Here is a 25,733-nt window from a genome sequence, read left to right as displayed (position 1 = left end):
CCACCCTTTGAACGGGTTCACATCCACTTGCTCGGGCCATAGAGATGGGAGCATTGGTTACTTTCATGGAGTAATTTATGATGAACTTGGAAAGGACCTCTACCTAAAAGCCCTATGGCCCACCATACTGCTGGACACTACACCAGCTGAGATTCATTCCTTTGTGTTTAAAGTCATCTGCTGTCCAGTTAAATTAGATTTAAAATGTAAATACTCCTGGGGTAATAGATTTACCCATTTTCAGTCACTAGCATCCCACTGGCTGTATTAGTTTCCTAGGGCAGTCATAAAAAAGTACCACCAACTTCATGGCTTAGAACAACAGGAATTTATTTTCTTTAGTTCTGGAGATTAGAAGTCTGAAATCAAGGTGGCAGCAGGACCGTGCTCCCTCTGAAGGTACTAGGAAAGAATCCTCCCTTGCCTCTTCTAGCTCTGATAGTCCCAGGCATTCCTTGGCTGTGGGAGCATCACGCCAATCTCTGCCTACCTTCATCTTCACATGGCCTTCTTCTTTGTGTCTGTCTGTGTATCCTCTCCTCTTCTAAAAAGGGTACCAGTCATAGGATTTAGGACCCACCCTAAATTCAGGAAGATTTTATCTTAAGGTCCTTAGCTAATTACATCTATAAAGAACCCATTTCCAAATTAGGTCACATTCTGAGTTTCTGGGTGAGCATGAATTTTGAGGGAAGGGCATGCTTTAACCCACTACGCTGGCAATATATCTTTTGGCCAGGTTGCTGAGGAATGGGGCGAGGGAGGTTGAGGGGGAATCTGGGGCACAGTTAACTGTCCAGCTGAAGCCCCACGTAGGAAGCTTGCTTAACACGAGGGCTCCAGTGGACTGGAGGGATGGGGTAACATCAAGCGAGAGGGACCCACAAAGGAAGGGACACCCGCCCCCCCAGAAGACCCTGAGGTGACTCTCACTGACGGCCACCTGCTCTGATGCCCATAACAAGGTATATCTTCTTTCCCACCTCACTAATCCTGAGTCAGGAAACGAGTTTCCACAAACGCCATCTCGCCTGTTACCATGTTCGGATGCTTTCTGTCCAGCTAATACTCGACTCACTGCCCGATGAGTCCTTGAACCTTGTTCTTAATTTAAGAGTAGCCAGTGGTGCCCACTTTTTACCATCTTAAAATCATGTCCACCAAAACGTTCCCCTTTTATTTTCTTTTTTTCTCTACTTCCTTCATAATCAACACTGGGGGGTAATAGCCAAAATGCCTATTGTTTGAGAATGCACAGTTCTTTGTTCTCTTCAGTCTGAGCAGCTGTAGCTTCATAATTACTCAGAAGCTAACTTCCTAGATTGGTCAATAATTTCAAATATTGATGACTTCAGCCTCAGCCTCTATGGCCTTAGTTTTCTTTCTTCTAATACCTTTCTTAACTTATTCCATTTGTCACATAAGTTGAGCACCTATTGTATGCAGGTTGCCATGGAGACACAGAGACGAGCATAGCAAGTTCTGGTCTACAAGGGTCTCACAGCCCAGAGAGTTGAACCAGGGACGTAGTTGTATATCTATAACTCCAGATATGCACGTAAGAGAGGAGGATAATAACTAAGATTTGGAAAGAAACCTTCCCGACCCCCTCTTCCCTGATGTATCTGGACTATAACATCCTTCTCTGATCCCCAGGTCCCTCCACTCTGGAGGCAGAGGTGAAGTAGAGGGGGCAAGGATCCTTTTTCACCTCCTTATCTCCCTGAGAGAAGGATCTGAACATTGATAATAGCTAAAATTTAGTAAATGCTTACTACACACGAGGTTCTGTTCTAAGCATGTTAGAACATGTATGTGCATGACTCATGTAATCCTTATCCCGTCTCCATTTTCCAGGCGACGAAACTGAGGCACCAGAGGTAAGTGACTTGGCCAAGTGCCAAGGTCACACAGCTAGAAAGTGAACCCAGACACCATTTCCTTGTGGAAATCAGTGCTCTGGCTGTCTGCTGTTGTGCCAGCTCGTTCTGCTCAGCCCCCTTAAAGCCCTCGAGGGAGAGAGCCAAACTCATTTATGAGAGAGTTCCCATAAATAAAAGCAAGCTCGGCCAAGGTCCAGAGTGAGTCCTCCCAAAACAGAAGAGGGCGCTCTGAAGGCCTCCGCTCAGGCCTCTTAGAGACAGCGCCCAGGAGCTGAGTTTGGGCCACATGTAGACAAGTAGGCGATTCCCATTCCCCCAGCTTAATGACTCTCATTATCACGTACCAACGGGGTGATCGAGGCCGGTTCGATCTCTGTTTGGGGAACTAAGATCCCTCAAGCATTTCAGTGCAGCCAAAAAAAAGAAAAAAGAAAAAGAGAGTGAGAAAAGAGGGTTGAGGACAAGGCCTGGGGTCCATCCGCATTTGGAGGGGGACATGGAGATGGCAGCGCAGGAGAGAAAGAAAGATGGGAGAAAGGCAGTGCCCCATCCTGGAGGCTCAGGGAGGGGAGGGATTCAGGAAGGAGGGTGGGATCAAAGGTCCCAGAGAGGCAAAGAGGGCCAGGAAGACAAGACTGAGAAATGTGCCCCAGTTCTGGGTGTTAGGGCACTTGGAACCTTCCAGAAGGCTGAATGATTAAAGCATCGTGGGTGAGTCTGACCATGGTGGGGGGAGAGTGGCGGGTGGTGAGTGGTGACAGAGGACGTCCTAAGGATTAGCTGCTTCATTTGGAAGACAGAATAAATGAGGAAGGGGGAGAGCTTGGGAGCCTGGTGGAAGGGCTAGTCAACGTCAGGCAGGGTCTGTTTTGTGTGGGCACATCATGGGGCTAAACGGTGGAGCACAGGCCTGGAGGCGACAGGGAACGGGCAATGTCTGGGATACCCAACAACAGGGCCATAGGGCAGGGCACATCCATATGGTGGTACATTTTGCAGCTGTGAAAAATCACATTTTTGAAAGATATTTAACAACATGAAAACTATTTAACAACATGGAAAATTTCCCCCTAAAATAATAAAGGGAAAGAAGGATCAAAAATGATGTTACACTTGTGAGCATTCTAATATAGAAATATATTCATATTCCAATTTTAAAAAAAACTGTGTTATGATTCCAATTTCCTTGAAAACATGTGCATATTTGCACTGGCAGGAAACACACCAGGATAGATGTGGCTTTTAAAAATTCTTTTCTGTATGTTCCAAATTTTCTAAAACAAACATGTGTTACTTTTACAATGATTAAAAGGAGTGCAGATGGCTGGTAGCCTTGGCTATATTATTGGTATTATCATGCCTTTTATTCTGTTGTCCTTCTCTCTGGGAGCTGGGAGGAAATTCTTTCCTCCGAGGTGAGGTGCACGAAGCAATGATGTGTTGAGCGCCCAATGCGCTTCCTCCTCTGGGTAAGGTGATGGGTTGGGGGCAGACGGGCAGTGTGCAAAGGGTTTTAGGGTTGGCTGGAGAGAGGGAGAAGCAGCTAAGAAAAAAAACAGAGCCTCAGCCATGAGAAAGAAGGAAATTCTGCCCTTTATGATAACATGGCTGGACCTTGAAAACATTATGCTAAATGAGATAAATCAGAGAGAGAAAGACAAGGGCTGTAGGGTCTCACTTATCTGTGTAATCGAAAAAACTGAACTGGTAAAAACAGAGAGTATACTGGTGGTTACTAGGGGCTTGAGGGAGGGGGAATAGATGCTGTTTAAGGTACAAACTTGCAACTAATAGACAAGTCCTGGAGATCTCATGCCCAGTCTAGTGACTATAAATACAGTAAATACAAAGTGAATACAATATTGTATTTTAATCATCAAACTTGCTAAGAGACTAGATCTTTATTATTTCCACCAGAACAAAGAAATAATTATGTGAGGTGACAGAGGTGCTATCACTACACTAGCAATCATATTACAATACATAAATGTAGCATATCAACATGTACACTTTAAAGTTACACAATGTTATAGGTCAAATATATTTCAAGGACAAACGAACAAACAAAACCCCCAGAGCTATGGTGGTGTGGCATTCACCCTTTCAGAGAAGGGATCCGTCTGCGGGGGCTGGAGTCAGTGGAGAAGTGGGACTTGATCTAGACCTTGGAGAGTGGAAAGGTTGCCATGAAAAGTCGAGCACTTTGATCTGGAGCCACTGATATGGGCTTGAACAGGGGAGCTGGGGTGTCTGGACTGGAGAGGGGAAAGAGGACTCCATTCAGCTGGAAGTGGCGGAGCTCCTGGGGCCACGGTGACTGCTGGAACTGTCACTAGAAAATCTCTGGGCTTGGTGGTTCACAAGGGGCAATGCCCTGCTAGGTATGGGAAGCAAGGGGCTTGGAAGGGTGGGCCACCCCACTGGCTTCGGTCCCTCCCTCCACCCTGCTCTCTACTAACTCTGAAGAAAGGACAGTGCCTGAGAGAGAGAGATGACGAGAGAGATGACATGAGGAGAAAGGGAACAGAGCTCAGATGGCGTTAAAGCTGGGAGAAGGCAAGGGAGGGAAAGGAAGGGGGAAGGGGAGGGAAAGGAGGGAGGGGAGGCGATGGGTATTTGCCATCAGACATCCTTCAGCTCTATCTGGTGGGAAGGGGGGTAAGGAGTGTCACGAGCCCTTTGTAGGCGTGTGAACTGGGCAGGGGACTTGGGGTCTACAGCCACCTCCTTCGGTCCCTGACTTATGTGTTTCTTGCCACAGAAACTACTTTTCTTCCTTGTCCTTCTCTCCACGCCCTCCTTGTCTCTGCCCAGCATGGAATTGGGGATGTTTTCCCAAATTCCTACCATTCTGCGCTGCTGTGTTTGGGGGGCACGCTGGAAGAACGGCCGTGCCCTGGACTCTATCAGGATGTCTGCTAAGAGTTAATAGAGGATGCAGGTCTCTGGGTCCTGTCCTTTGGATCAAAGAGGCAATGATGTCGCTCCATCTGGCACCCACTGAGTGCCTGCTCTGAGCTGGGCACTGCTCTTTGCGCTAGAAATAAAGCCGAGAGCACAGGGACAAAACTGCCTGCCTTGGTGGAGCTTATATTTGAGCAGGCAGAGAGATGATAAGCAAATAAATAATCATAATGTGCAATGCGTCAGATATTGCTAAGTGTTTGGGAGAACATTGAAGCACGGAAAGGGGCCAGGGTTTGTGTGTGGGGGACATAGGCTCTTGGACTTTCCTCACTGGCAGCCCCAACGTCTTCAGACAGATGCTTCTAGAATGAAACAGCCAGGTGCCCAGAGACGCCATGATCAGCAGCTGCTTACTTGCCTCAGCCATTTAGAGACTACTCCCAAAATAACCCAGGTCTTGAGCAGTGGAGGGGCGGTGCTTGCGCAATGTGGGGCTGCCCTCTGAGACGTGCAGGGCTTTGGTGATGACCCTCTTGATGTGAGAGAAGCAGATGCCAACACTCACAAGTAAGTGGAATCCCTTGGACCAGGGCCATCTCCCCCCCTCTGCCCTCAGGAAGTTGGCGCCATGGTTTTATCCTCTCTCACCATCTGGCGTTGCTCTGACTGAGCAGCTGTGAGTGAGGTCATGGGACAAGTTCTTTTGTCTCTGTCTTCTTCACTTCTCTAAATTCATCCCCACAACTCATCTACAGAGTCCTAAGAAACCAGCGCAACTTGAAAGGCTGGGCAAGCATCCCAACTAACAAGAAGGGCCTCTGATGCGGTCAGGGTCAAGGCAGAAGCCACTCTAGATCCCACACAGGGCATCAGTGACACACGAGAGGCTAAGTAAGCCAGGCAGAGACAAGGAGACAGCCCAGAGGTTGGTAAGAGCAGGAAGCCATTACCACCAAGGGCCACGGAGGCAATGGAGGAAGACTTGTCACCAGAAGCCAGGCCATCTGGTGGGAGCTAGAACCATTGTCTGGGGCTGCTTAGAGGGACCTGGGTCCAAGATGGAAAGGCTGCCCGCTGAGCCCACCGTCGCTGCTGGAGTCGCTCCTGAGACAGAGCAAGACGGGGAGATGGGGAGGCATGCCCTGGCTTCTCCCCTCCTCTACCTCCCAACACTGGCTGTGCCTCTATGATGGTTAATTTTAGGTCGCATTGACTAGGCTAGAGCAGGGGTCCCCAACCCCCCAGGCCATGGACCGGTACCGGCCTGTGGCCTGTTAGGAACCGGGCCGCACAGCAGGAGGTGGGCGGTGGGCGAGTGTGCGAAGCTTCATCTGTATTTACAGCCGCTCCCTGTCACGCACATTACAGCCTGAGCTCCGCTTCCTGTCAGATCAGCGGAGGCATTCGATTCTCATAGGAGTGGGGACACTACTGTGAACTGCACATGCGAGGGACCTAGGTTGCGCTCTCCTTATGAGAATCTAATGCTGATGATCTGAGGTGGAGCTTCAGGTGTCACTGTCTCCCATCACCCGCAGATGGGACCATATAGTTGCAGGAAAACAAGCTCAGGGCTCCCACTTATTCTGCATTATGGTGAGTTGTACAATTATTTCATTATGTATCACAATGTAACAATAATAGAAGTAAAGTGCTCAATAAAGGTAATGCACTTGAATCATCTTGGAACCATCCACCCCCTCCCCCCCACCATCCCCGGTCCGTGGAAAAATTGTCTTCCATGAAACCAGTCCCTGGTGACAAAAATGTTGGGGACTGCTGGGCTAGAGTACTCAGGTATTTAATCAAACACTAATCTAGGTGTTGCTATGGTAATATTTTGTAGACATGGCTAGCATCTAGTAACGGTGGCTAACAGTCAGTTGACTTTCAGTAAAGGAGATTATCTTTCACAAATTGGGTGGGCCTGATCCAATCAGTTGAAGGCCTTAAAAGCAAAACCTGAGACTTCTAGGAGAAGAAATTCTGCCTTAAGACTGCAGCATCAACTCCAGTCTGAGTTGCCAGCCTTGCCAGCCCGCTTTACAAGTTTTAGACCTTCCAGCCCCGCCCCACAATTGCATGAACTAGTTCCTTGAGATAAATCTATCAATCATCTATCTATCTATCTATCTACTATATATCTACCTCCTACTGGTTCTGTTTTTCTAGAGATTCTGACTGATAGCATTGGCCCAAACTACACAGAAGCCAGCTGGGTTGAGAAATGTAGCTCCCTGTGATTCCATGCAAAGCAGGGAAATGTTATTAGCACAGTCTCTTGCCTGGAGTGACATTCTGAATTCTTCTGCTTGGTACTTTCCTGGAATGCTCCTTTCTTCTACAGTTCCCAGGTGTTTGCACAGCAACAGTAGCTAGCATTTCCTGAGCGCTTGATAGGCACCAAGCCCTGTGCTAAGTACTTTACATATGTTATATCATCTAATCCCCTTGACTCTCCAGTGAGGCAGATGCTATAATTATCTCTATTGTGCAGATGAAGAAACTAAGCATTTAAGTAACATGCTCAGTGTTACACAGCCAGTTAGTGGTAGAGCTGGGACAGTATCCCAGCCTCCTAGCCCCTCCCTTTCAGACATAGGAGTGTAGTTAAATGATCATCATCAGGGAAGCCCATAGTCCTGGGTTTGAATCCAGGGTCTACTATTTTCTATCTTCGTAATGTTGAGCAAATCTCTGGACCTTGCTCGGATTTCATTTGCTCGTCTATAAAATGGGACTATCAGACAGCATTGAAAGGATTGGATGAGTTCATGTCTGTCCAGGTGCTCTGCCCCCAGAGGGTACCACAGACCTAAGCTTCCTCGTTCACATTTCCATCCTTTTCTCTCCTACTCAAAGGAGTTACTGTACATCTTCTCTTTTCACTTTACTACACACTGCTCTGATTTTCATTTTCTTTCACCCAATTATACCAACTGATTTTGCCCAGCTTGACACCCAAAGAAGGTAGTGAGTAGTGTCTTGGACATGTCCCCATCAGCCAGTCTAAGGGTTGGAAGAAAACAATGTATGATTTGCTGTGTTTAGTGCCCCGGAAGTTAAAAAAAAAAAGGCATGCTGGGAGCTTCCCAAAGCAGAACTATGGCTTTTTCCAGAAGCAGTGAATTTACTTTCAGCAGGCTCTCACTGGCTCCTTTCATTGAAAAAAGGATTTGTCTCTACCTCCTCCCAGCCCTGGAAACCTGTGTTCACAGTTAGCTTCTTTCTTGCACGTCGTGCATGGATCGTGCAATAAACCACGGCCTTTTGGTTTCTTTTCTCCAAATATTGATCACTGTTCTGAATTTTCCATTCCAGCTTTGTCCTTCTATGATTTATTTGTAAAACAGGAGGGAGGTCATTCCTTCTCAAGCTTCCCTTCCTTTCTCTTGTTGTTTTTCATTTTTACCTACCTACTAAGAAGAGAAAAATAGTCATCGAATCTTAGAGAAATAATCCAGGCCCGTATTTCTCAAACTGGGTGATGTGTATCTCTGGGGGATATGTGGCCATGTATCAGGGAGTAGTTCTTAAAATACAAATTAAACATGGAATAGCTTTCTGGAGCATTATTTCACCCAGAGGTTCAGCAGAGAATATTTTTATATTAAAACAAATATTATTATTTTTTACTAAAACAAACTAAGATTTATTATGGAGTAGATTCATCCACATGAATTTTTAGGTTAAAAACTGAAACTCTGAACTCAGGGACTTCAGGTAGAGGGAGAACAGGGTGAGGCACGCCGAGCATTGACCCCTCCAGCCCCCAGGATGCTGAGAACTGGCTTATCCGTCCAGGATGGGGATTGAGGGCTTCTTCTATGGAGAAACTGAAAGGCCCAGAGAAAAGACCATCTTTAATAACATTTGGGGAGCTGCCCCCAAATAAAAAGGCAAGGTTCCCACATAATCTGTTATTCCTGCCACACTTTCAAAGATCACCAGAGTGTTGGATGTGATGGGTCAGCACTCAGCTCCGTCTCTGCCTCGTGTTGTCTGGAACCCAGCAAGTCAAAACCTGTATTTCCCAGACTCCCTTGTAGCTAGGGTATGAGAAGAGATTTGGTCCCACCAATAAGAAGCACTTGGACAATTTGGGAAGATGGAAGGTGGGTAGAGGTCATCTTCCTGGTACTTTGGGATGTTTTCCTGCTGGCGAGCAGGTTATGGAAGTTTCTAACAGCAGCCCTCTCCCAGGGCATGTCTCCAGCTTTGTGGGAAGTGAGTGAGTGTTGGAAGTGAGTGTCAGAATGGCTATCATCAAAAACGCAAGAGATAGCAAGAGTTGGTGAGAATGCAGAGAAAAGGGAACCCTCATACACTGTTGGTGGGAATGTAAATTTGTGCAGCCACTGTGGAAAACGGTATGGAGTTTTCTCAAAACACTAAAAATAGAGTTAACATTTAAAAATAAGACATGCATACACTTTAAAGAGTGCTCAAAAACTTGTATCAAAAAACAGCAGGCCCCTGACCCTGATCCTTCTTATCCTCAAGTCCTGCTCCCCGGGCAGCCATTTTTTAAAAGTCTTTTAGCTGTTTTCAGTTATTTACCTTCAAATGAAATGCTTATACTACACTTCTTGATTTGACTGATTTTTATATTGTCTGTTGATTTTTATTTTGGGATAAGACAATTTAGCTCTCATTTGCTCCCCCTTTCCCCTCTTCCATCCTCCCAGTATAGTTACATCACAACTTTTGATTAAGTCAACATTCAAAGTGTACATTTTTATGATTATGATTACTGCCAAGCCGAGTAGTGTGCTATAACTGTATTTCCTTTTTGTGTGTATTTTGGAGTCAACAGTTTTCTCCTTTCTTTGTTTTTTTCTTTAATTTTTTGAATTGAAATATAGTTGACATACAATATTATGTTAGTTCCAGGTACTACATAATTTTACGCTTGTATACATTATGAAATAATCACATTGATAAGTTTAATAACCATCTGTCCTCATGCAAAATTATTGCAATATTATTGACCCTATTCCTTATGTTGTATATTACATCCCCATGACTTATTTATTATATAGCTGGAGGTTTGTACCTCTTAATCCCCTTCACTTATTTCACCTACCTCCTACCCCCTCACTTCTGGCAACCTCCCATTTGTTCTCTGTATCTATGAGTCTCTTTTCATTTTGTTTTGTTTGTTTGTTTTTTTGATTCCCCATATAAATGAAATCATGTGGTATGTATCTCTCTGTGTCTGACTTATTTCACTTATCATAATATCTTCTAGATCTATCCATATTGTCACACATGACAAGTTTTCTTTTTTATGGTTGAGTAATATTCCATTGTGTATATATACCACATGTTTATCTGTTCATCTACTGATGGACACTTAGCTAACTTCCATATTTTGGCTATTGTAAACAGTGCCTCAGTAAACATTGGAGTGCATATATGTTTTCAAATTAATGTTTTTGTTTTTTGAGGAGAGTAAGATTGCTTGATCATATGGCAATTCTATTTTTAATTTTTTGAGGAAGCTCTATACTGTTTTCCATGGTGGCTGCACCAACTTACAATCCCACCAACAGTGCACAAGGTTTCCCTTTTCCTCACCAACACTTGTTACTTGTATTTTTGATGATAGCCATTCTGACAGGTGTGAGGCGATATCTCACTGTGGTTTTGATTTGCATTTCCCTGATAATTAGTGATGTTGAGCATCTTTTCATGGGCCTCTTGGCCATCTGCCTTTCCTCTTTGGAAAAATGTCTATTCAGTTTTATGCCCATTTTGTAATCAGGTTGTTTATTTTTTGATGTTGAGTTCTAAGAACTGTTTATATATCTGTTTATATATATTGGATATTAATCCCTTATCAGTCATATCTTTTCTCCCATAGGTTGTCTTTTCATTTTGTTGATGGTGTCCTTTGCTGTGCAAAAGCTTTTAAATTTAATTAGGTCCCATTTGTTTATTTTTTCTTTTATTTCCTTTACTTTAAGAGACACATCCACAAAAATATTGCTGCAATTTATGTCAAAGAGTGTTCTGCCTATGTTTTCCTCTAGGAGTTTTATAGTATCTGGTCTTAACAATTAGGTCTTTAAGTCATTTTGAGTTTACTTTTTTACGGTGTTAGATTTTTTTTTTTAACCACTAATTTGAAAAGATATGTGCATCCCAATGTTCATAGCAGCATCATTTACAATTGCCAAGATATGGAAGCAACCTAAGTGTCCATCAACAGATGAATAGATAAAGAAGATGTGGCATACACACACACACACACGTGCGCACACACACACACACACGATGGAATACGACTCAACCATAAAAAGAGTGAAATGTTGCCATTTGCAACAACAGGGATGGACTTGGAAGGCATTATGCTAAGTGAAATAGGTCAGACAGAGAAAGACAAATGCTGTATGCTATTACTTGATGTGGAATCTAAAAATACAACAAACTAGTGAATATAATAGAAAAGAAGCAGACTCATAGATATAGAGAACAAACTAGTGGTTGCCAGTGGTGGAGGAGGGGCAATATAAGGGAGATACAAACTGTTGAGTATAAAATAGGCTACAAGGATCTATATTCAACATGAGGAATATAGCCAATATTTACTAATAACTGTAAATAGAGTGTAACCTTTAAAATTGTATAAAAATAAAATATTTTTTAAAATAATAAATTTTAAAAATAAAATATTCCATTTCCTTTTTCCTAACCCAACGAGGAGGGAGAGAATAATTATTTGTGCCTCACTTACCACTTTTAGACCCTTGACAACCTGATAGCCTTCTCTTTAGTTAACTGCTTTAGCCCTTTCTCTCGTATCTCAGGTATCTCCCCAACCATTTAGTTCTTTCAGCCATTTTTTTCTGCACTCACTCCAAAGAAATGGGGCTGGAAATCACATGCGATCTGCTCTGTGGGGCACTGAAGGTTTGCTTCCTGGCTGGATGGCATTCACCTTATGCCATTGGTTGAAGCCATATGGCTTCTCCTGCCATCCGGGGGTCTGTTGAAAACTACATTTAGGTCCCATTTAGCTCTAGCCTTACCTACAATCTTGACAAAGACCAATCGTGTTCAGTTTCATTCCCGAATTTTGTCTCATGGGCCCCCATTGCAGTAGGCTGTTTTCTGTGCCTGCTTCAACTTTTCAACTTAGGCTAATTTGTTATGACCCATGGATAGTTTGCATTATTAAAATTCTTTCATCTCGCCTACAGGCAAAGGTGGGTAATCTGAAGATCATCTAATCCATTCTGGAACTAACTCTCTTTCTATCTCTCTCAATTCTGAAAAAAATGGCAACCATTGGCAGCAGGAAATATCCTGCTTTCTACTCTGCACATACCCAATGTCAATATGGTATAAATATAAAAATGTGTTCTGGTATTTTGAATGGATGGAGGAGCAATTAGCTGAGTATTTTCTGCTTGTCTGTTTGCCATGGAGGAGGTGGACTGCGGTTAGGCTCCCTGGTGCCAGTCTCCTAAGGTCATAGCTCATGTGCCTAAGAATGCATTCATTCATTTATTCAACAAACGTTTATTAAATGCCAGAGTATGCAGACCCAGGAGGCACAAAACAAATGCTCATCAAATAAAATTGTGTGACAACGAACCTCAACCCACTCAGGCAACGGAGCGAAGAACAGGCGAGCCTGGCAGGAGCTGGCTCTCCCACCGTCGTGTGTGACAGCTCTGGGGTTCTTGACCCCTGGCCTGAACCGTAGCAAGAGGACTTGTCACTGAGCCTGTCACGTGGGGCAGAAGCAAATGCCTTGCTGAGGTCTCAGGTCGATTACATCTATTGCTTCCACCTTATCTACATGGACTGTCACTCTATCATAGAAGGAAATTAAATTGGTCCGACTTGATTTACTCTTCACACGGCTGTGTCCATAAGCTCCCCAGGCCTTGCCCCCTTCTGGCTGACTGCACATTGATTGCTTGATGATTTGTTCTAGCATCTTCCCTGGAAACCAGGTTAAGCTTATCAGGCTGTAAGGAATGCGGTCATCTTTTTCTGCTTCCTAAATGATGGGCATCGTGTTTGTTCTTTGTGAAGCTCCCAAGGTAACGCCCCTTCCCTGGGAAACGCTCAGAGTAATTGCTGGTCCCTCCCCAATGGTCCCTGCCAATTCCCCATATCCATTCAACTGAGTGTTGTGAGTCTCTGTGGTTTTAGTTTCAGATAGCTTATTGCAAAGGATGCTCCACTCTATTTCAGGTACACTGGTCCCAGCCATGTCACGTAGGGTGGGACTCCATGCCTGGAAAACAAACCCAGGGTTAAAGAAGGAAGACTCAAAGAAGAAACCTACTGTACTCAGCAGCCACGGTGGGGCTGACAGATCAGAAATCTTGAGAATTATTGGGAACAGGTTCCACACGAGACAAAATGTCTGGTTGCTGCTGCTTTCTGAGTGTAACCCGCAGACCTTACATCAAAATGTAGCATCTTTTGGTACAGACAGAAGTAAATATACACATTAAAACCTCTGCTATTTTGAGTCCTCCGGTTACCTGCTTGCCCTCTTTGCCCATCAGGAATGGTATTTTCCTGGGGTTTTCTTCTGTGCAATGTAAATGAAGAATACTTCTGGTAAAATTTCATGGAAGCCTGTCTAACCTTTCTGCTTCTGTGCCTTGGTGCTTAGGCCACTTCTTTGTTCCTCAGTGATTTGCTCTTTTCCTCCTCTCCTCACTCCATCGGCTCCCACCTGCCCCCTTGTTAGGTCCCAGAACACAGCACCATTTTGCTACGCTTCCTGTCCTTTCTCCATTCCAGTGTTTTTCCTGAGTCCCCTGAGCTGATTATTTAAAGGGCACTTGTTTTCCCCCATAGTTCTTTATCTCCTTGAGCCTTTTCCTCCATGACGTAGTAAGAAACTTCTTATAAATTCCTTCAGGTATAGAAATCTGCTTTTCAAAGCCTCTCTCTTCTTCATTAACAACGCCTACTAAGGATCATAGACTTTTGCACTCAACCCCAAATCTAAATTTTCTTCCTCCAAAGAAATGAATCAAGATAAAGTAAATTGCTCCTAATGTACCATTAGAATTTGGCAATTCTTGTCCTGATTTATTCTGCAGATATTTTAGTGTAGAAGAGATTTTCTGCTTCATCATACACATTTACACCCATCACCCAAGATGCCAACCTGGCATTTCTTTGCAGATCTCGTTTCCCACAGCAGCCCTTAGATTTATAGATTAATTGGATAATTCTCACTCATTAGAGGAAATGGTTTCACTCTCTTTCCATGAAGAAACCAAGAAACTCCAACCACTGCCTAAACTGGCCTTCCAGTTTTCTTTCTTTCCCATATTCTCCCTTACCCACCCCCTCCCCATGCATACAACTTTTCCCCATTTCTCCTTCTTTAGTTTCTTCCTGCAGCTCATGGGCAGGTTAAACCACTTGTGACATCTGAGGCATGTTAAAAAGTCTTGTTTGTCCCCCATCACTCCCTACCCTGTCCCATCCCACTGCCTGGTCTCTCTCAATTAGTACCAACCTCTTGGGAAACACCTGGTCCAGAAGGTTCTGTGCCATATCTTACTCAGTAAGCTACTATCACTTCCCAGCCCATCAACTTGAAATCATTTATCAGGACTCTGTAGAAATGGGAAATGGGACAAGTAAACTTTGATGACTCGAGAAAGAAACTGCCGTCTGCTATGTCACCTGGGAAGGTGAGGTCAGGATGGGGAGAGACATCAGAGGGGGCCAGTTAGTGGTCTTTGAAGCTCTGAGAAGGAGACAGAAGGGTGAGAAATTAAGAGGGTACGGGCATGGACATGCTCCATTGGTACCATTTGGCTGGAGGATAATGCTGAGTTTCTCCATAAAAAATATAAAAGTGAGATGGGGAAGACCCATTTGGTGACTTGAGCCAAGCCCCACCAACATAGGGCAAATGGTACACGTCTTCCTGGGATGGCTTTAAGTTTAAATTATGAAGTGATGGGATGCCTGCTCCCTAACTGGGCAGATAGAAGGCCTTTCTTGGAGGTACCAGCATGGGAAAATCAGTTCTTCCACTTAGCTGAAATCCTCCTATGCTTGTTTCCAGTCAATAATGACTTCTTCCCAGAGCAGTGGGGTTTTCAGCGATGCCGCTCAGTTTTAGTAGTTTGCAAAGGGAAATTAAGGTAAAACTGATTGCTGTTCCCCTTCCTTCCTCCCACCCCTGATTAAGTCAGTGCTGTGCAGCTGGCTCATTGGCTTTCAACTTGGGCTGCGCATTATAATCATCTGGGGAGCTTTGAAAACTCCCACCCAGACCAATTAAATTCAGAGCCTCTGAGGGTGGGACCCACGCAGCAAAAGTTATAAGACTGCTCAGGTCATTCCAGTGTGCAGCCAAGTTGAGAACTGCTGCGTTTGCTGATCTGTATTTTCCAGCAACCCAACTTGGTGGGGTCAAGACCCCTGTTGGGTCTTTTTCTTTCCCTCACTGGCTCTGTCACTTCATTTCAGTGGTTGTCAAGCTTTCTGTGTTCGTGTCACACTCAACTCTGAGATTTTTGGCAGCCCACCTGTGGTGATTCAAAGACTTGAAGTTACACCGACCAGCTGGCACTTAGCACAGGACAGATTGTTTCGGTGTCTCTATAAATGGCTGTATATGCTATTGCGTGAGTCGCCATTTTCCACTGGGTTAGAAAACCTGGGCCCGGTCTGAACCCTCTTAGATACTCTCAAGGCCAAGTTCTTACTTGCTCCAGTGAACACACCTTCTCCCTCCAGCATCAACCTGGCATTAGGCTATGCCAGTAACCCATTTCTCTCAACAAGTTCTACCCAGTTGTACCCCATAGTGTTAGAGCCACTCAGCTTCCATCTGAAAGACACCCAGGAAGCATTAGTTAGTGGCACGAAAATTATGTCATACACACTGGTTGAAACTGAGTGTACTCCTGTGAAGAGGTTTGAAAAAGGAGCAGCAGCAGAGCAGTTGCTATCACCACCCCTAATCACTGCAGTCAGACTCTCCCCCATCCCCAGCCTGGCTCCCCCACTTAGGCAAGGCAGGCGCTTACCTGCCCAGCCCCTGCCTACCGCATGCTCAGGGCTCCCTCAACCAGGAGCTGTCCCATCCCGGGAGGAAGCATGTAGTAAGTTTTCTGTCTGAGTGGGAAACTGCCCCTCTGTGGAGCCGCTGTCCTTGTCACTGAGGTCTCCTCCCTGCTCTCCTGCCCTTGGGCCTGGTTTCTGACTTCCTGGCCTCACATCCCCCCATCTTCCTGCCTGGTTTCTCTCCCTGTTCACCACTCCCACCCTGTCCACGAGCCCTCAGATCCCAGCCCCTCCTCTCCCTGGGCCTGGGTCCTGCCTGCCTCCCTTGGCTCCACCTTGAGTCTCCTAACCTGGCTGTCTGGTCAGCTTCCTGAGTGCCTGCCACCACCTTCAGATGCCTGGTGTGGAAGAGCTATCTTCAGCCCATGATCAACCTCAGAACTTTGCTTTTCTCTACCGTCTGTCCAGCGAGGTAGTCATGTTTGTCCTTCTGACCTAGATCCAAATCCAAGTTCTACCTTCAAAGGGGTCCCATTTTGGAGACCCCAAGACTGAAGGGATTCAGCCATTCCCCCGAGACAAGCACCTGGTCATGGGTCCACATGGTTGACCAAGAGGCAATCATTTATTCCTCTTGATGGCTCCTTCAGACCCCAAACAGCACAGAGAACAAAAGCATGTTCCCCTGGGATGTGACAGGAACCCATGAAGGAAGTTAGCCCCCTGAAAGTACTCTTGGTTCCTTTTTCACAGGTCTGTTTGGTGCCTTGTCAGAGTATTTTTGCCAAAACAGCTTGGCTTTTGAGGAGGGAAGGAGAACAGCTACTCTGTGTCCTATGTAAGAGCCCTCTCCACTCTTAGCCTCTGCTACCTCCCCTGCAGATGAAATCATCCCAGCTTCTTGTGGAGAAGGTGAATGAGGTGAAGCCCCGATCATGGAGTATTGGCACTGGATCATTTTGTTCCAAGATGGCATTCTGGAGGGCCAACTCTAGCCACTGGTAGTGTCTGCCCGGAGACCTGGGTTAAGGTTCATGAGGCTGCTGTGTAGACTGGTCATCAAGAATGCAACAATTAATTATCAGTGTCTGCTGTAGATGCAAGGATGGAATTATGGGCTGTATATTTACTCAGTCTGATCTGGTTCCACAATTTCATTTCCAGAGAGATGAGGTGACTTGCCTGAAGTCACAAGACTAGTTAATAGAACCAGAAATTGAACTGAAATTGCTGACTTTGGTCCATTGCCTTTAGGTGGCACTTTCCAGGGTGTGCCATGAAGTTAAATGTGCGTATTTGCAATAGATACTTCTCATGTGAACTGGGAATTCCTACAAAGCCCCAAATGGGGACAATCTCCGCAAAACCAGCCATCTCATTGTCTGTCTCTCTTTCTTCCTATTTTTCTACCATTCAACTGATGGTTTTATTTTTATTTTATTTTTTGGTGAGAACATTTAAGTTTTACTCTCTTAATTATACAATACAGTGTTATCAACTATAGTCACCATGTTAGACATTAGATCCTTATTCTTATAAATGGAAATTTGTACCCTTTTACCAACCTCTCCCTATTTCCCCCAACCCCCAGACCCTGGCGACCACTTTCCTCTCTGTTTCTATAAGTTTGACTTTTTTTTAGATTCTGCATATAAGTGTTACCATGAAGTATTTGTCTTTCTCTGTTTGGCTTATTTCACTTAGCATAATGCCTTCAAAGTCTATCCATGTGGTTGCAAATGGTAGGATTTCCTTATTTCTATAGCTGAATAATATTTCATTGTATATATATATTACAATTTCTTTGTCCATTTGTCCACTGATTGACACTTAGGTTGTTTCCATGTCTTGGCTATTGTAAACAATACTTCAATGAACATGGGGGTGTAGTTATGTCTTTGATTTAGTTTTGATACTGATGTCTTTGATACTGATTTAGTTTCCTTAGGATATATACTCAGAAGTGGAATTGCTGGACCATATGGTAGTTCTATTTTTAATTTCTTGAGGAACCTCTAAACTGCTTTCCATAGTGGCTGCATGAATTTACATTCCCACCAACAGGGCACAAAGGTTCCCTTTTCTCCACATCCTCACCAACCCTTCTTATCTCTTGAGTTTTTGATGATAGCCATTCTAACAATGAGAGGTGGTATCTCACTGCGGTTTTGATTCGCATTCCCTGATGATCAGTGATGTTGAGCACTTTTTCATGTACCTGTCTGCCATTTGTATGTCTTCTTTGAAAAAATGTCTACTCAGTTCTTCTGTCCATTTTAAAATCAGATTGTTTTGTTTTTTTTCTATTGAGTTGTGTGAGTTCTTTATATATGTAGTCAACACTTCATATCTGCGTTACATCAGGTTTACATGATGTAAACATTTTGTACTGTGTTTACAATCTGTGGTTGGTTGACTCCACAGATGCAGAACCCACAGATATGGAGAGCTAACCATGGGACTTGAATAACTGTGGATTTTCGTATCTGCTGTGGGTCCTGGAACCACCCCCCTGGAGATACCAAGAAATGACTATTTTTTAAAATATTAACCCCTTATCAGATTTGCAAATATTTTCTCCCATTCTATAGGTTGCCTTTTCAATTTGTTCATGGTTTCCTTCTTCCGTTGCCAAGACTGATGTCAGAGAGCTTATCCCCTGTGCTTTCTTCTAGGAGTTTTATGGTTTCAGGTCTTATATTTAACGTTTTACTCCATTTTGAGTTGATTTTTGTGTATGGTATAAGCCTCCAGTTTCATTCTTTTGCATGTCACTGTCCAGTTTTCCCAATATCATTTATTAAAGAGACTATCATTTCCCCACTGCATATTCTCAGCTCCTTTTGTCGTAAATTAATTGACCATAAATGCAAGGTTTCTTTCCGGGCTCTCTATTCTGTTCCATTCATCCGTGTGTCTGTGTAGCCAATCTTTGGATATGGTTTGTGTCAATATTATACTATTTTGATTACTATAACTTTATAATATAATTTGAAAGCAGGAAGTGTGATATCTCCAGCTTTGTTCTTCTTTCTCAAGATGGCTTTGGCTATTTAGGGTCTTCTGTGGTTCTATACAAATTTTAGAATTGTTTTTCAAGATTTATTATAAGGAATTGGCCCAGATAATTATGGAGGCTGAGATGTCCCATGATCAACTGTCTGCAATTCCAAAGACCTGAGAACCAGGAGGGCCAATAGTGTAAATTCCAGTCCAAGTCCATATGTTGGAGAAGACTGGTCCCCAGCTCAAAAATAGGCAGAGAGAGGGCGTTCTCTGTTACCCTGCCATTTGTTCTATTCAGGCCTCCAAAGGATTGGATGAGGACCACCCACACCAAGGAAGGCAATCTGCTTTATTCAGTCTGTGAATTCAAATGTTAACCTCATCCAGAGATGCCATCACAGACACACGCAGGAGAATGCTTCACCAAATATCAGGCTGACACAGAAAATTAACCATCACAGCTCATATGATGGAATATATGATGAAAGAAGTTCAACCATTGAAAATGACGTAGAACAATATTTATTGATACAGATTTAATGATATATTCGTGAGTTAACAGAATATGTTCCCAAAGAGTCTATATTGTTGGATACATGTTTTAAACTGCATATATGTGTAGATAAAACATCATGAAAGAATATGTAAGTAGTTAAAATCTTCATGATAAAATTGCCTATGAAGTATAGCATGTCTGCATTTTCTGGTTTTCTACCAAAAACACAAGTTACTGGCAGGTAGTCTCCAAGATGGCCCCCAATGATCCCCATCTCCTGTTATTCATGTCCTTGAACCACTGCTTCCTTTTTGCATGTGGGCTGGATTTAGTGACTTGCTTCTAGACAATAGGATGCAGTAGAGTTGATGGGATGTGATTTCCAAAATAGGGTGTAAGAAGACAGGCGTCTGTCTTAGGCACTCTCCCATGCTCTCTTGTTTCCTCACTTGCTTCAATGGAAGCCAGCTGCCATGTTATGAGTTGCCCTATGAAGAGGTCCCCACGGCAAGGAACTGTGGGGGGCCTCTGACCAACAGCCAGCAAGGAACTAAGGCCCTCAGTCCAATAATCCACAAGGAACTGAGTCTCGCCAGGAACATGAGTGAACACGCAAGTGAGTCCTCCCCTAGGCGGACTTGCAGATGAGACCATGGCCCCAGCTGAAGTCCTGACTGCAGTCTTCTGAGATACCTTAAGCCCGAGGCATCTAGCTCAGCTGTGCCAGGATTCCTGACTCACAAAAACTGGGAGATAATAACTGTGTGTTATTTTTAGCTGTTTAGCTTTGTGTTAATTTGTTACACAGCAATAGAAAGTGAGACACTGATGTAATGATATTTTAGAAATTGCTTTTGAAAAAAGTCCTAGGGACAGGTTTGCCAACAAATTTAGCTCTAACTCCTCAGCTTTGGTTCCCCTTTCCCCAGCCCAGGGCTTTCTTCCTGACTTTGCCAAACTAGTCAGTCTCAAACATCTGGGTCCTGGTCCCTGCTTGGCCACAGAATCCCCTACCTCTCTCGGCGTCTGTTGCCTCCCCTTTGTGAAGACAGGGTGGGGTACGATCCCCAGAGACTTGCTCCCAGTGACCTCTTCTCTGTGCCTCTCAGGGGTGAGCTCTTCACCTCGTCTCCTTGCATTTAGTCTTCATTTTTCTCTCTCCCCTCACTTCAGATATAAAGGCTCCAATATTTATGAAGTGCAGATTCTGGAGGAAAGAAATGAAGTGAAAATACAGGAGCTCTGAGGAGGACCCTGACAGGGCATCCCGATGCTCCAGTTACACTCGGAGCCAGATTCAGGGAGCCCCTCAGCCATTTCTCCATCCTCTTCAGTACCTAAAAAAATAGGAATAAGTTTAAAAAACCCAACTGCAACCAAACTACCACACTTCACATAAAGTCTCTCCTGAAAGTTCCAAATCTGAAGAAATATTTGCTTGGAGCCTGGCCTCTGGGTAAAATTTAGTTCTGCCTGAGAAAGAGGGGTCAAGATGAGCTTCTCAAAGCCCTACACTGCCAAGTTCCCTGCACGTCGGGGCCTCTGCCAGCCAGGCGTGATGCGAAATTGAAGTGACTCTGAGCCCAAACCCATTAAACGCTCCGGGAAGGTGCTTCTGTGCTCATTAATGGAATTAGGTGCTTGGAGAGAAAGAGATCAGATGAATACCTCAGGCTTCCGTTCTGTAATCCTAGGAAAGTGATCTGATCAGGAGCCCAGTTAAATACAACAAAAAGTACAGAGCGCTCTAAGTACTCTGGAGATCCAGAACCCGTCTGTTTTTCCCTCTAGTGCGGCTCACTGCATAAGCCCAAGACAATCCCACCACCAGCATAGAATGGTATATTTTGAGGGTGATTAAGCACTAAATGTTCACCAGGATGGAGTTGTAAATGGCTCAGGCAGTCATGGGATTATGAGCCTCACAGAAAACTGATGTCATGTCGGGCCCACTTTTCACTCTGGTTCCTCTGATGGTTTGATGCTGGGCTTCAATGATGCTGCAGAAGTTGGTTGGTCCATTTCTGACTCTTCCTGTGATGACAGTCCTTTGTCTTTCAGCAAGGTCATTATCTTCCTGTGAGATTGCAACAGCAGTAATAGAACAGCAATAGTAATAACAAGTGGGTGATATACGTGTATATTTATATACAATCCTATTTAAATTTTAAGCCTATGGGCTAAGTATTATTAAATCCATGTAGAGAAGAAGAGATTGAAGCATAACAATATTAAGTCATCTCCAAGGACATAGCTATCAAGTGGCAAGCCTGGGATTCCCACATAGTCTGTGTGACCATGAACCCGTGTTCTTTGCAATGGATGGTGAACTACACTGCTTGTGGTTACTAACGTGAAGCCTCCTGACTGACCTGTGGTCACTACACCAGAATTATCTTGCTTGGAAATCCCCTTGAGCTATGAGAGAGGTGGATGGTCAAAGTCAGTGGTTCCCAACCTGGCTGAACTTACAATCTGCAGGAATGCCAAGGCCCAGCTCCCACTCGCAACTAAAACTTTTAGACTCAGGGGTCTATGATGGGGCCACCTGTCTGAATTTTGTTAACAAGGGCTTTGGTTGGTTCTGACACAGTCAAATAGCAGACTAACATTTTGGAACCACTAGACTGAGTGATCTGAAAATTCCCTTCCAGAACTAAATCTCCAGGGCAGGAGGGCATTTGGAGAGCTGCCTCGTCACCTGGCCCTCTCCTTACTCCTTACTGTCAGGTGTCCCTTTCCTGGGCTGAGCTGCCTCACCCTCGCCCTCTCTGGCTCCCTCTGACCCTGGCTAGGAACACACCACAGTAAACACACTGGCCCTGCCTCTGCCTGAGCTCCCATCTTTGCTAACTCTTTTCTCTGGCTCTGATATTCTACTCCCTGTCATCGAATCCTTCCAAGCCTGTATTTTCTTAATAGGTAATACATACACACAGTACAAATCCCCTGATTTACAAAAGGACGTATTGATAAATATCTCCTTCCTACCCTATAACCCAGGCATCCAGGTCTCGCGCCCAGAGGGTTCCCCCAGTCATGCTTTACAAAAAGAAATACAGTGCTGTGTGCCTGCTGTACATAGTGGTTTGCTCTGCTAATTTTGAGGAAACTGTGCCTTGAAGATTATTCCAGATCCATGCATAGAAGTTCTGCAGCTTAATTCCTTCACAAGAGTAGGCCATAGTTTGTTCTAGCCATCCTCTGTTGATGGCATAGACAATGTTTAGGTTGTTTCCAACCTCTGGCTATTACTAACAATGCCACAGTGAATATTTTTGTATGTATGCCATTTCCCACATGTATGAGAATATCTGTAGAGTAAAATTCATGGGAGTGGAATTGTAAGTCAGAGGGTATATTGTTCATCTTAACTCCAGTTTCCCATCCACTTTGAGTCAGGCTTCTAATCCCTGGCACTCTGGGTAACAGAGCCCAGACCTCTGCTCATTTACGTCCCAAGTCTCTACCCCAGGACCCTGATTTCCAGGGGCATTTCAATGGGTCTGGGTGGCCCACTCACCCTCACCTGCCCAGTGTGCTCCCTGCTAGGCACCCAGCTGAGCCTCTGAGACTCAGGCTTCCACATTACAGACGGTTGCAGACATCTTCCTCTCTGCCTGGGCTTGTTCCCCAGACCCTGGGATTATGGCCTCTGTCTAGATTTAAAGTTCCCGAGAGCTCTTTCCAGTGCTAACTGACCTCTTCCGTAGTCATCTCTGTGCATCCAGGTTCCCTTTTGTCTGCTTCAATCAAACCCAACTCTTCACTCCTTCTAGCTGGCCGGCCGTGTTGAAACTGAAGACCTACCACAAGTCACGGGATCTGGACCATCTCCAGATATAACCTCAGCGTAGGTGACACTTGTCTTGGGACCTTTCTGTCCATTTTCTCTGGGTCCCTCCATGCCTTCAAAATGCTCTCCAGCTGCCCAGAGTTTCCTCTGGGTTTCTTGCCTGGATTCGCTGACTGTATTTAACAGCGCTGTGTGCTCCAAATTTCTTCTACTCTCTCCAGCCTTATTTCAGAACGTGTCTGTCTTGTCTTTCATCTCCTAAGGGTCCTATTGGATAAACTCATCCTCATTGGCAGATAATGTCATCCATGTGATAATCCTCCTAGAGGTATTTTCATCTTGGGATGGGGCTTCCTGAGATCCCTTTGCTGAATGAATGGCACTACAGAGACGGGAGTAGGTCAAGGAGGATTTGAGGAATGGAGGGGTGGCTGGTAGAGGTAGCATGGTCCATGGTGTGGTCCATTTCGAACTGTGCGATGTACGTCACTTTGCAGAGCCCAAGTTTCCTCATATTACATTTCTCTTAGTGGTGTTGAGGTCAACTAACATAACTGATGTGGAAGTACTTTGTAAGGTACAAGGTACTGTTACCCTTTCACCAGCATCCCCCAAAGTCCAGAGTGCTGAGCCGCCAGGAACGCCAGCCCTGTGCGAGGCAGCCACTTGGCAAGAAAGGAGGACCAAATTGCTCTATATTGTTTCCACCTCATTCTCTAGAAAGTACAGACAGCAACAGATTAAACAATGAAACCCTTGTGAAAATCTTTCCATCATCAGGGTCAACTCTAATTTTTTCATCTTGCCTCAGACATTGACTTCAATTTCTTAGATTTGCACAGTAACAAATTCTTCCTGGTTATAGGGAGATGGTCTCCTTGAGTTTGTCCTTGTGAATCCTAGACATTTAAGTGTGCTTTTTGGCATGGGCTCAGTTCTCCCTCGTTCTTGGAAGATGTTTCCTGGGTCTGGTCTTCACGCTGTGTCTTTCTGTTCATTCAATTCGCAGTGGCATCCTGACTGTCACAGGAGGTCTTGGAACAAGCCTAGATGAGAGCTGACAGCTTCCCCGCCTGACGCTGCCTTGGGATTCCCAAAGTGCTATTATCACAGCTTCTGACCTGAACTGTACCAACCCAGGTGACTTGGATGCTTTCTTTGTTTCTCTGTACCGTTCTCCTGCCTTTGTTCTGATTTTTACGTGTCCATTGCTACTGGCCCAGGTCACTGTATCCCTGACAACCTCCTCAGGGGAAGCAAGGATTCCAGGAACAAACATTTTGTCCCTTGGCTAGAGTAACAGTAAATGAAAAGAGGAATAAATGCTCCTTTCCACAAAAGCTTTAGGGGCAGCTTTGGATTCTCTATTCCCCAGGTCAACTCAAAAAAAAAAAAAAAATCAAATTCTCAATCCCAAAAGCTCATTCTTATTCCCAATGTTCTCCACGGTAAGCCTATGACAAAGGTATTTTGGGGAAACTAGAATCCTGAGAAGTTAAAGGATGTTTTTCAAGGCCACATGCTTAGTAAGTAGTCTGACCAGGATCCAGGAGCAATGAAAGGAAGGGAAGGATCCCTTCAGGACTGAAACCAAATAAAACACGGGACCAGTGTTCATGGCAGGGAGACTGCTTGTTCAGAGCAAACTGTATCTTGGAGATTATTCTCCATCAATACCTAGAGACTTCCCCAGCTTCATATTCCATTTATGGGTGTGTCATAATTTATTTTCACCAATCAGGTGAAAACTGGTATTAAAATCAAAACCACCATAGTGTCATACCCAGCTATAATTTACTGTATGTGTATACGTGTGAGTGAATACTTAACAGTTAACTGTATCTATACGTATGTCTATATGTTTGTATGTGGGGATCTTTATTCATATACTGTCTGCTCACATAAATAGTAAATAATCTTTTATTTGTTCATCCATAGGGGTGTTTTAGTTTTTGTAAATGAATTCCCATGTTCTTTTATGGTCTCAGGTTAAGAATTTGTCCAAGTTCTGTATATTCTTTCAACTAATTGCTTCAATATCAAAATGTGGTGCTTCTTTAAAATTATACATACATATATATATATATATATGACATTTTGGTATTTGGTTTTCGGCCTTCCATATCTATTCAGTTCCCCTTCCTCAACACCCCTTTAGAACAAGAGTATCACCACTTTTTTTTGGTGGGAAATACAGGTCATATTGTATTTTCTGTATTTGTGCACAATTATTTCAAACATGGTGTTCTAGTTTTTTGGGAGACAGGGGAGGAATTGAATTCCCACATGGACATGTGGAGTTGGACATGTCTGTTTGACAGCCAACAGGAGCTGTCAAGCATATATCCTCCACCCCTAAGTCCAAACTGGGACTCCATAGCTCCATTTCAGATGTCATGGTCCTCAAACTCCTTATTGTCTTGGGACCGTACTCTGAGAAATACGCCATTTTTCAAGATTCCTCTTTAATGCGGCACCAGAATTAAACACAGTGTTCCAGATAATGGTTGACCAACAAGAAAGACACTTGTTTGTTGTATGAGTCTTAGGGACTGTAGCAGATATTCCCGGTGCACAGCTCACACCCCCTTGAGCCTTACCATGCTGGTACATGCCCGTCTGACTTCTCACTGCCAGC

The 25,733-nt window shown here is 44.3% G+C and overlaps 1 long non-coding RNA gene across 1 annotated transcript in view; it reads left to right on the top strand.

Moving 5' to 3' along the window:
- LOC132436642 (uncharacterized) overlaps positions 1–24,178 on the top strand; it is an 88,337-nt gene extending 64,159 nt beyond the window's left edge. The window contains exon 3 of the long non-coding RNA XR_009521825.1: positions 24,105–24,178. This is a non-coding gene — a long non-coding RNA (uncharacterized lncRNA). The remainder of the gene's footprint in view (positions 1–24,104) is intronic.
- Positions 24,179–25,733: the final 1,555 nt, after the last annotated feature.

The sequence above is a fragment of the Delphinus delphis genome, chromosome 13, assembly GCF_949987515.2.
Source record: "Delphinus delphis chromosome 13, mDelDel1.2, whole genome shotgun sequence".
Taxonomy (NCBI): Eukaryota; Metazoa; Chordata; class Mammalia; order Artiodactyla; family Delphinidae; genus Delphinus; species Delphinus delphis.
The sequence above is the reverse complement of the archived record's forward strand: the minus strand, read 5'-3'. Positions and strand labels throughout refer to the sequence as shown.